The sequence below is a fragment of the Belonocnema kinseyi genome, chromosome 4 (genome assembly GCF_010883055.1).
Source record: "Belonocnema kinseyi isolate 2016_QV_RU_SX_M_011 chromosome 4, B_treatae_v1, whole genome shotgun sequence".
Classification (NCBI taxonomy): Eukaryota; Metazoa; Arthropoda; class Insecta; order Hymenoptera; family Cynipidae; genus Belonocnema; species Belonocnema kinseyi.
The window spans coordinates 135,969,127-135,981,760 of NC_046660.1; the positions used below are offsets into that span (position 1 = coordinate 135,969,127).

The 12,634-nt window shown below is 33.6% G+C and overlaps 1 non-coding gene across 1 annotated transcript; it reads right to left on the reverse strand.

Moving 5' to 3' along the window:
* Window positions 1-530: 530 nt before the first annotated feature.
* Trnal-uaa lies at window positions 531-614 on the reverse strand. The gene has a single exon. It is a non-coding gene; the product is annotated as a tRNA-Leu (tRNA).
* Between the last annotated feature and the right edge of the window lie 12,020 nt (window positions 615-12,634).

Consider the following 12,634-nt stretch of genomic DNA (forward strand, 5'->3'; position numbering starts at 1 on the left):
ATCAAATGACCATCACGGGTATACGGGCGAGTAGGGGGCGCCATGTTTCTGTCAACTGATATTTCTAATGCATTGTGACTCTCTATTTCTCTCGGATAATATAAAGATTGAATTTTAATTTTTTTTATTTAGCAACAGAAGTTAATTATTTATCTTAAGTTCAAGTGATTGAATATTTGATGTAATTTGTATCATAAAAGTTAATTTATTTTGAACCTACCTCTATTACAATTATATGAATTTTTGAAATGCTTATGATGTTGTGGAATGAGTATTTGAATTCAATTTTGAAAATTATATGTACATGTGCTTTTTTGAAATTGATGTGAAACTTTATTAATAATTAAAATTTTGAGCATTGAAAAACAAATAAATAATTATTCGAAAGTTCGGTTATTGATATAACTGAACACAAAAGTTAGCCCGCGCAGATAATAGTCTAGTTGTTGAACAAATCAGTGAAGCCATTTATATTTTGATGTTTTCTTGTGCAATCGCTTTTCTTAGCAAATAAAAGTTTAAAAAAAAATTGCTAAGTGTGGGGTTCGAACCCACGCTCCCAGATGGGAACCAGAACTTAAGTCTGGCGCCTTAGACCGCTCGGCCAACCTAGCTGTTGAAACGTGGTGTGGAATGTAAATACAAAGGGAATGCGGCGCGCTGGATATAGGAAATTAAGTATTTGCATTCATATCGGGAAAAGTGTAGGTAAAAGCATCGGTTTAATGGCTGGCGCCTTTAATTTTGCTAATACTTTCACTATATTTTGAAAATAACACTAGCAATTCCCTATAATTTTGCAGATATTAATGACTGTGCTTCGCACAGTACTTTTCCGTCAGGGTTCCCAAAAGAATGTCATCTGATTGTTGATAAAATTTTAGTTACAAAGTCACTCATAATCCAATATGTTAAATTACAACCAGTGGCGGACTAACATGGGGCGCAGCCGGGGTTTCCCGTCTGTCGCCCCCTTAGTTGGCGCCCCCTAAGCCATGCTAAGGCGACTCAAAAAGATGATATTGTTTAAGCAAATAAATATTTGTTAGATTTCAATGAAAACATTAAAAAGAATATCTAATATTATCTAAGATTTACACTTTTACTCCTATCAGTGATAATAGTAAAGTAAAAAATGTCCTCCAAATACTTTTCACCCATATTTTTCCTAAGAAATTCCTTAAAGCATGTTTTGGATTCTATTAAAGAAAATATATTTTAAATGAATAATAAATTATTCATATTGAAACAGTAAAAGTGAAAGGAATATTCTTGTCATCAACTACATAACGGAATTTTAAATGCATGCTTCCGATTCAATCCAAAATATACGTATTGATTAAAAATTTATAGGACACCTAAATGCATTTTTCATGGGCGCCCGCTGATATATTGATTTTTTACCAATCTTAAATTTCGATCTCGCCTATATGTACCTTAAGGGAGTTTTCAGATAACCTTATTTATGTAAAAAGTATGACACCATTTTCGCTTACAAATCTGAAAGGGGACAACTCATTAAATTTATTACAAAATCTCGACCAATGATCGGCTGTACTTAATTATTTCAGTAATTGTTAAGTTCTAACTCAATTTTTATATTAAAATTACTACTTATTAGTCAATATTTTCTCTAAAACAAGTTATTAGCTTAAATTTCAAGGGTTCGGATCAAAGGATATATTTCATTATTTTGTAAATTGTAAAACATTGCTATATTTTGCTATATTTTACTATAGTAATTTGTAATCTTGTTATTTTGAATTATTTATTTAAATCAAGGCTTGACTCTTCGCGGGAAATATACTTGAAAACTTGCAGCCTATGTTGGGACAAGTTTTTCATTCTTGAAAAATAATAAGAAACATGAAAAAACTTAACAATTGGCTGAACTCTTAGTCGAAAAAGCATCTGCCCGCTGCGCGGGCACATTCTTATCGCTTTCAAGTTGCATTTATTTATTATATTTATTTTTGTACCTCGGTCCGGGATTGCTTATTCAGTTATTGAAAAATAAAGTAGAAATTTTATTTATAATGCAGAATTAAATATTTTTTCCCCTATTTTCCACTAAATTTTATTCTCAGCTACCCTAGAAAATGTCTCGTTTCAATCAATTTATATTATTACAATTGATTATATGCATGGGTATTAAAACATTTTGTGTGTGACTTTTAACTTGAATAGTTATACCACGAAAGAGAATGTTTTATTCATAGTTTAAGATGTTAATTTTGTTTGTCTACTTGGCCATAATCAATGTTATTAAAATATTGATTAATTTTCTAAGATTGCGAAAAATGCTCTCTAGCTCCAATGGGATATGAGCCCAGGTTCTTCAGATTGCCGGTCTGATTCTCTACCAAATGAGTTACGGAGAGACGAGAACACTTTCTTCACAATCTCCTTACAAGCAGAATGTCAACGTCATTCCTTATACTTGTAAGATTTTTCTTTCTAAACATGACCAAGGAGATTAATTAATAGTTTAAGGTGTTAATTTTGTTTTTCTACTTGGTCATAATCAATATTATTAAAATATTGATTAATTTATTAAGATTGCGAAAAAAAGCTCTCTAGCTCCGCAGGGATATGAGTCCAGGTCCTTCAGATTGCCGGTCTGATGCTCTACCAACTGAGCTACAGAGAGATGAGAACACTTTTTTCAAAATCTCAACAATCAGACCGACAATCTGAAGGACCTGGGCTCATATCCCAGCGGAGCTAGAGAGCGTTTTTTTCGTAATCTTAAAAAATTAATCAATATTTTAATAATATTGATTATGACCAAGTAGACAAACAAAATTAACATCTTAAACTGTTAATTAATTTCCCTCGTCAAAAAAACTAGCATCAATAATAAAAATTTAAAAGAATGTTTTATTTTTCATTCTTTTTTTGTTTCATTAAAATTTGAGTTTTCGATTTTTCAAAAAAATTCAAAAAGTTGTTATGACAGTCTTGGGGGGAGGGGGGAAGGTTTTACACACATCTAATACGTTGACGTTATACTCCTTAGAAACAGTTTTTCCTTGTCTCCGATGACCTTTTCTTAGGAGTCCCCCCTAGTATTGGATTCCCGGCCGTACCTGGATACCCAGTCTTTTAACGTCGATAACTTTTAACGTCGATAAAGTAGATGCCTCGATTTAAAAAAATCGAGGAACATCTTAGTGATACTAGAAAATCCGTCCAAGTCATGGACATAGGAAACAAAGGACTAGGCATGCTATTGCGGGGCTGATGCAATGAGGGGGGAGGTCCGCCACCTTTTGATGTCCCGCGACAAACATGGCAGCGCCCACATTTTTATATTTGCATGCACAGTTTGTCGGCAAAAATTCTTGTGTGCATAATCAAATGGCACATCGTAATATGGCGGCTCTCCCCACTCATGGAATTCTCCCCCCTCCCGTGGATTCAACCTCGCTCGCCAAGTTAGGATGGCATGCCTAGTCCCGTGTTTGCGATGTCCATGATCCAAGTCTTATCTTGAGAAATGTTCATCTTCAGAAAATAATAAAAATTTTCTAATGGCTATATATTCTTGTGGATTTTTGTACTGGTGTGAAACAATTCTAAGAATAAAAATAAAATTTCGCCCGGGGGCGAAAGACAAGGCGAGTCCGACGCTGAGTCCCGTTCGTTGGTTCACTGTCAACAATAGATATCAGCTGATCGATTCAACGCCAAGAATTATGGAAGTTGGTTGAAGAACTCCGACGATTAAATTTTAGCACATTTCTGGCGTTGATATGTTTTCAATTTGAAATTCATCTTTTATTTTTAGGATCAAAAAAATGAAAATCATGTTACACAAAAAATTCATGAACGAACGTCACTTGATCTCGACTTTATCGACGTTCAAAGTTTCTTTTTTTCTCCTCTAGAAAACGCTAAAAATGCCCAAAAAATAATGATAGGTTACGTTTGTGCAGATACTTATTTGATGATTTGCAACGAATGTGCAAATTTTATTGCTTATATTAATTTATTTCAAGGTTTAGACGATTTATTATAAAATTGGTGTCAGTGCTCAATATGAGCAAATCAAAAAATCTAAAATGCATCAAACCAAAAATGATCTGCAAAGTGCTGTAACTCGAATGGTAATATCCTATTCCATCAATTTATAAATAAGCTTTCTTTAAAATTACCAATATATTGATTATACAAACGTTCTTTAGTGCTTTTTATTTTATCTGTCAAAGTTTAAACACGATATCTCAATCCGTGTGGACACAGTGAATACCATAAAAAAATGCTCATAACCGGGGACCAGTTTGGTCATGGGGTCACCGAAGAGCATGCCCTTAAATAAATATAAATTAAAATAATCGGCGGGGTATTGTATTGATGCTCAATAATAAATTTAGTAGTAACTGTTTATGTACGTTGTTGGCTTTAGGATCTGGTAAATTTGTACAAAAAATCAATAAAAATATTAAATATAATTTAATAAGAGACAGAAAGATGAGAGCGCTTTTTAAAAGGAATTTCGTCATTTTTCTTTTTAAAAATATATGAGTATATTGGTTTGATAATGATTAATTAACGTTAATTTTTGTCAAAATCATAAGTGTTTGACAGGAAAAAGAACTGATGGTATTAGAAGTTAAGGAAAAAAAATTAACTCAATAGGATCAAAAGTACCACCGCTAATTGTGAAAAACTGTCCTTATACGAGATGAAATATCAAATTTTGCATTTTGAAAAATTTACATGCAATTTTCTTCATATTTTAGCAAATCTTGAAAGATATAAGGAATGAGATTTGTCTATAGTTCTGGATACATGTCTGAAATTACTTGTTTTAAGATACGTTTCGAAATAGAAAAATTACGAAAAAATTAATTTTTTTGTTAAAAATTCGGTAAAAAACAAATCAAAATGAAAAAAAACACGTTCCCCAAAAAATGCCATTTTTTATTTTCATTTTTTCCCCAGAGAAAGACATGTGCCTGATCTACCCAGGTGCAAAATTCGGTCGGATGCCAGAGCTTGACCATCGGCCCAAAGTCGGCCCTGCTATGGTAATCGATCTACGGTAGCCAGAGTTGGGCCGACGAAGATGTTTTGAAGCTGCCATGGTCGGACCGACGTTGCCGACGGACGTCGGCGGCGAGCGAAAAGCCGACCGTCAGCCCAATTCTGGCCCAACTATGGTACGACAATCAGATAAATTGTGGCAGATTTGTCGTTACGACCACAATAATGCGGTCGGTCCGACTCTGGATACAGCAGTCGGATTGAGATAAGTCACCTAGATGCACCCGATGGTCGGTCAAACATTGGCCCGAGTATGAGTAGACCGTCGGATAAACTCTGGTTGATTGTTACAAAAAGACCGTGAAACTGCAGTTGGCCCGACTGTGGTCAAGAGATGACCTGTCCGCCGACGTCGCATATTCCCGTAACATTGGATGCACATAACCTACTTCATTTCGACAGATTTGCTTTCGGCTGCAGTTGATCTGCTGCTCGTATTGTTGGGAGGTCGGATTGGTGTGTTACTCGTAGAAATTTATAAATATTCAAAATGAACCATCACAAATTCTTAACCAAAAATAGGAACGTTTAAGAGTAAATATTTAGTATTTAGATAGATTTTAAATTATTAACTTTATTTTCAAATCAACAAAAATGAAAAAACTTTGTTAATTTGTGACACAATATCAGAATTAAAAATTTCGAAATGAAACATTTAGAATTATTAATTGAATAATGCTACATATTCAAAATGTCTCTATTTTAATATATAATAAAGTTAATTTTAAATCCTGCAAAATATAAAAATTCTAAAAAAGCATCGAACACTGAATATTTTCAAATTATAGCTTTAGTTAGAGTACGCGGTAAAATACACTAGTTTACTAGGCAGTCTGATAAGTCCCTGAAAAATGAAACACGGAGACGTTTTTTTGGCCAAAGTCGGTTTTATTTTTCAACATACTCTCCTTTTACGTCGATACAGCGAGTCCAACGATTTTCTAACTTTTTGATACCGTCCGAAAAGTACTCGATCGGAAGGTCTCCAAAATACGCCTCAGTTTCAGCTATGAGCTCCTTATTTGAGTAAAAACGCTTACCGATGAGCCATCTCTTCAGGTTAGGGAACAATTAATAGTCGCTGGGGGCTAGGTCTGGTGAATACGGTGGCTGAGGAACCAATTCGAAGCCGATTTCATGCAATTTTGCTTGTGAAATTAAGCATGAATGAACAGCGCATTGTCGTGATGATAAAGCGGTTTTTTCTTCTTCAAATGCGGTCGTTTTTCGGCGATTTCGATTTTCAATCGGTCCAATAATGATGAATAGTATGCTCCGGTTATGGTTTTACCTTTTCCAAGATAGTCCACGAATATTATGCCATGTGCATCCCAAAATACGGAGGCCATAACCTTTCCGACCAATTGTTGCGTTTTTGGATGCTTCGGAGCACTTTGGCCCGGTGGAACCCACTCTTTTGCCTGTTGCGTTGACTCAGGAGTGTAGTAGTGGATTCAGGTTTCATCCATGGTTATGAATCGGCGCAAAAACTCGGTCGGCTTACGCGAAAATAATGCCAAATTCTGCTGAGAAGTTGTCACACGAAATCGTTTTTGGTCCACTGTGAGCAAACGCGGCACCCATCGTGCCCAGAGCTTCTTCATGCCCAAAACTGAATGCATGATATTGCCCACACGTTCCAATGATAAGCCTACAGCATTAGCTACCTCTCTCAATTTCACTTTGGGATCATTCAACATCATATCATGGATTTTTTCGACATTTTCTGGTGTAGTGACCTCTTTTGGGCGCCCAGATCGTTCAGCATCAACTGTGCTCGTACGGTCACAACGAAACTCGATAAACCACTTTTGAATTATTCCAATCGACGGTGCAGAGTCCGGGTAATACTTATCCAGCTTGGCCTTGGTCTCGGATATCGTTTTCTTGCGAAGATAGTAGTGTTTGATTAAAACTCGAAACTCAAATTTTTCCATATTCAAAAAAACTCGGAGGTTAGTCGCTTCTCAGTGCTGTACCTTGTAAATGCGTAAACGTAAATGGCTGAAGTTTTGACAGGCGTCATTTGAAGGATCAAGCTCGACGCAAATGGTTCACATTAGTGAATACTAATGCCATCTCTTAGAATTTTCAAGTTACTTATCAGACTGCCTAGTAGTTAGGGTTCGAATCTTGGACGAGTAAAAATTTTTAGAGCGTTAAAGCGTGCTATTATAAGAATAAGTAATCGTGTGTGTGAATTATGTATTTAATAATGATAAAAAGTAAAGATTACAAATAATAATAATAATAATAATTTTAAAAATAACTTTTTTTAAAATTAATTTTTGTCGAAGGTTGGGCCGGCCTAATCTTAATAGATGGATCATATATGGGATCAAATGTTGGCTCGATGTGGAGAAGCCAAAGGCGGTTGACCGTTAACATTCAGCTGGTTGGCCCGACGAGTGGCGTACAAAGTTGGACCGACCGTCCCACGGTTGTCCAGACCGTGGGCCGACGGTCAGTTCGCACCAGGATACAAACTCTCAATCATTGGAGTGGGTTCGCCATTGGTTTTCGAGAGAAAATGTCAAACTTCAGTTCTTCTATATGCCTATGACACGACGCAGCCCAGTAGAAATGTGGAAGATTTAACATGTATTGAATTTATTATACAGTGCCTTGACATATTATTAGGCCAAAGCTAAAAAATTACAATTTTTACAAAATTTTTGTCATTTATTGTAAGTACTTTAAGCGTGCTTGTGTTTTCAAACTCCTAGTTCGCTATATTTGCCTGATGAATTACCACGTTTTTACACATAGAAAAAAGTTCTTATTAAATTCAAAAAACAACATTTTTTTGACTAGGTTCAGTTGATTCAATGTACAAATATTTTTAAATTAAAAGAAAATTCATCTGATTTTACTAAGTGACGTCACGTACTTTCTTCTATTTAAAGTAATTATTCGTTGAAATTATTTGTTGGATTTGAAACAAAATTACATGGTAAAAAGAATTGAGCTGTGAAAGGATTATCATTCCTTATTATAGCTAAACATTTAGCTGAGAATGAACGATGGAATTTAGAAAGATCCCTGGATCAGCGAAAAGGAATATGCTTGACCATTTTCCATATATCGAGAATATCGTATAGTCAAACCTCTGATAAGTAAAGCTATAATAGGAATATTAAGAACAGGTGTCTAAAGGAATTATTGGAAGAGCACCGGTGCATTATGGGAGCAGCGAAATAAAATGGCGACGGCCTAATCGGGAGCAGTGACAGTTCAGATTTACTTTGGACAATTGAACGCTTTTTACCACTTAAAATGTGCGCGAATGTTCATATTAAATAGAGTTCCTGATGTGGTAATAATAATTTACATTTGTTTCAATTGTAGGCGATAACTACATCGAAATATCAAAAAACGCGATAAAAACAACAAACTTGACCTCCAAATGCATTATATGGACTTCAGGGAAATTCATTTGCGCGATACCAAACGAAAGATTGGCTACTGTAAGTTAATATACTTCTATAACAACTAAATTTTTTTTTCTAATCTAAAGATAATACAATTATACATAATCCGTCGAAAATAATAAACTCTCGAACTTAGCAATTTTGTCCAAATAAATGATTTACGGGAACAATTTACATAAAGTATCTAAATGTATAACTCTTCTAACTAAACGTTTTACCTAATCTAAGCGGACACTTTCTTTGAGTTTAATATCTTCTCGATTCATTCGATCGCCTCAAAAATTTTTTTCCGTGTATTTCGATTCAAAAAAGTTACTAGGAACAATAAAAGAAATAATTTCTTGAAAGTCAGTAATTTGAAATAAGCAAATTATTTCTTTAAAGCAAAGAAAGATTTTATTAATCAACATTACTAATGTGTCACGAGATTGCGTAGAACAAATCAGTTCGATTGTTTTACGGTACCGCGTCTTTCGGAACACGTGTCGTCAAATTTTTGCGAAGACGTGGATGCGGACGGCTCTTATGGTGAGAATTTAAATCGTTAAAATGTGTGATAAAGAAGTGTCCAACATCTCTGAATCGTTGGAATTCGCAGAAAGTATAGGAGCTTTCTACCGTGTGAATATATACTTTTATACTGCACCACCTAATCTCACTTTTATGTAAATTTTGGTTACTTCTGTGCACAATGTCGTCACAATTAACTTTTTACCTTACATTTTCGTGAAGAATTGTAAATTAGGAAAGAATAAAATTTATTTACACACGAAAAATATAAAATAAAGGTTTTTCCTCAGGTGAACAAATAAACCATGCAAGTTTCTTGAAACTCGAGAAAGCCAATTTATTTATAATTTCTTTGAAGCCCTTGAAGAGAAATAAATTTCGTAGTAAAGTCAATTTTTTATTTTGCTTCTAAATATTATCAGCGGACATTTTGTAAAATCGGTTGTGGTCGAGTTCTTGGAAGGGAAATCTTCAAACCGTATTTATTATGCATTAAATAAGTATTTAGCAGTCAGTTCTGCCTGGATGAATAGCGTTTAAATAACTAAGTAGGAAAATACCCATAGTTTTCAAGTTTTTCATTCTACAGGACTGGCGTAGTAAGTGCGTAGTTGCACGGTGTGGTTCTGATAATATGAACTACCTGTGGTTCTTATAACACACTCTGGCTGCGCACAGGGAACTGGCTACAAAACGGTTTGTGACTACTGCAAACACTAAATATATGTATATAACAGTAAATTTATACTTCTCAAACATAGAATAAGGTTTTTAATGAAAAATAATACTTTATTTTACATTTTATTCGCGGTTTACTGGGGGATGACATATTACAAGAATAGTTTGAGGAGTTTGAAAAAAGAACTTTTTTGACATTTTTAGTATTTTCGGCAAAAAAAATTGGATAAAAGTTTTTGTTCGAGAGTTTACTTATAAACTTTTATCTCTTAAAAATGATCTATATTATTTTTATATTTAGTCAATAGAATTCGGGCAATCACACCAGAGTTGGTATCTCATATTTTGGTAGTCTCCTCTATATTCATTTAAAACTAAACTGTTCCCTTTTTCAACCAAAAAGGTTATTTCATTTATTTGAAGAAATTCAAAGGTCAAATAAAAAATTATATTTCCTTAATTTAAAGAAATTTTTCATTTGAAGTAATAAAATATTTATTTAATTTAAAGAATTATTTGGTTTTGAAGGAACGCAATATTTTTTTAATTTAAAGAAATTTTCCGTTTAAATTAACGGAATCTTTCTTTAACCTGAATTCAGAGAATTAACAAATACATTTCTTTAAATCAAATAAATTTTTCTTTGACCGGATATAATATTACAATCTCTTTGATTTAAAGAAGGTTTCTTGGATTCAACAAAACTTTTTTCTGGGTGTCGGTGGCAAGAAAGTCACCGTTCTCGACTGACCGGGAAACTCTCCAGATATGAATCCCATCCACGTTTTGAGACCCCCTGAATCCAGAAAACAGGTTTTTACGAATTCCTCTGTATGTATGTCTGTACGTATCTATTTCTGCATGTCTGTCTGTTTCCACAATAACTTTTGAATAATATAATCTATTAGTTTGTCATTTGGTACACTCGTTCAGTGTCCTAAACTAAAGGCCAAGTTTGTTAGCCAGCCATTTTGGACAACAATTCAGAAAGTGGGCACATTTTGAATATTTTCGAGGCCACTTTTTTTCAAAATTAAAAAATTCTCTGTACAGCTATTCATAGAATTCAAAAAGTCAAACAATTTAGAGTAAGGGGGGAGGGGGCAGCGCCAACCAGTGGGGCAAAGATGATTTTCCTTATAGCAGGGCTATTATTTAACAATTGTAGTTCTACTTTGCATCAAATAAATCTATTTTATCAGAGAGATAGTGTTACTTACTTAAATCTTAAAAATTGACGTTGCAAAAGAAAAAATATACAGAAAACAGTTTTTACCACGAAAAAATGGAAGTTTCGCTGACAGAAATATAAAGTTTTCAACTTTAATGACAATACTTACAGTATAAAAACTTGATATCTTGACAGATAAAACAATATCACACAATCTAATCATATTAATCAGACGTAATTTAAGTCCAGAATATATTAAATCTCATAAATAAGTGAGGCCTTGTCAGAGGGGCAGGCCCGACGAAAATAATATTAACAAGTGCTTAGGTGATACACGACGTCACAAGTTTCGTCGATAAATGATCGGCTATGTAGAACAGCAACTTATCTTGTGGACTACATGGAAGAAACTATTAAATATTATTATTCTCAATCCGGTCGGTATGCAGGTTTCTTTTATTGGTACGGTAGAATCATTGCGTACAGTCGGTTTCTAGTAGAATGTCAACGAATAAAAGGCTGTATTACAGCTATCTCTATTTTTATTCAAAATAACTTATTTTTCTTGTTAAATATCTTCAAAGTTAATTTTTCCAGTATATAAAATACCACAGAAGAAAACCATCACATTTTCTGATCTTTAAATGTTTTTATTTTAATAAAAAGCTGCAGTCGGCTTTGCCTTCAGGTGAGGGACAAAGCCGATGAAATACAGCTTGTCAGAAATAATTAAATTACTAAATTATTGTTCAAAAAACACACGAAAATCAATATTTTAAGCCAAAGAACGCACGTTCTGAAAAAAATCAGGATAAGAAAAATGTTCCTTTTTGGATGCCCTACAAGATTGCCATAACAACTTTTTAAATTTTCTTAAAAAATAAAAAATTCAAATTTTGATAACATACAAAATAATGAAAAAATGAATTTTTCCGCCACACTGTGCAAAATACGTTAAAAGATGAGTAGATAAAACTTGTGCATTTTAAAAAGATCTACAAATTTTCTAGAATTCACTTCTTGATAGCATGCGTATTTTGGTGTGTTTATTCGTGAAAAACTATATTAATAATAAAAAAAATCAACCCTCTGCGTGGGAACATTCTTATCAGAACTTTTGCCTCTAATTTCTTTTTCGTCTCATGTCTGGTTTGAAAAAAATGTACTTTTTCATGTTTTTAATGATATTTTTCACGATGAAAACAAAAAACAGAACTATAAAAAGATTATTCATGACAAATTAATTAATTTGTACATTCTCATCAGAGAAGGTATTAGATTTGTGTAAAATTTGCCCCGTCACCCTGTTTTTGACAAAATTTTCACATTTTGAGACTCCCTGAATCCGAAAAACAAGTTTTTATGAATGTGTCTGTATGTATGTCTGTCTCTCCACCTGTGAGTCTGTCTGCCTGTGAGCATGATAACTTTTGAAAAAATTAATCGATTAGATTGTTCTTTGGTACACTCTTTTAGTGTCCTAAGCTAAATGCAAAGTTCTTTAGTCAGCCTTTTTGGATAAAAATTCTAAAAGTGAGCGCATTTTGAAAACTTTTGACTACATTTTTTAATGATTTAAAAATTCTCTGTACACTTGTTCATAGTACTTGAAAAAAATGTTAATTTTCGATAGACCTATAAGATTGTCATAATAACTTTTTAAACTTTTTTGAAAAATTGAAAATTCAAATTTTGACCACACAAAAAATAAAAAAGAATTGCATTTTGCAATTTTTTCCCTTTGTTCACGCGAAGTTTATTGAAGGAAATTTCACGACCGTGGCTTCGGATTTGA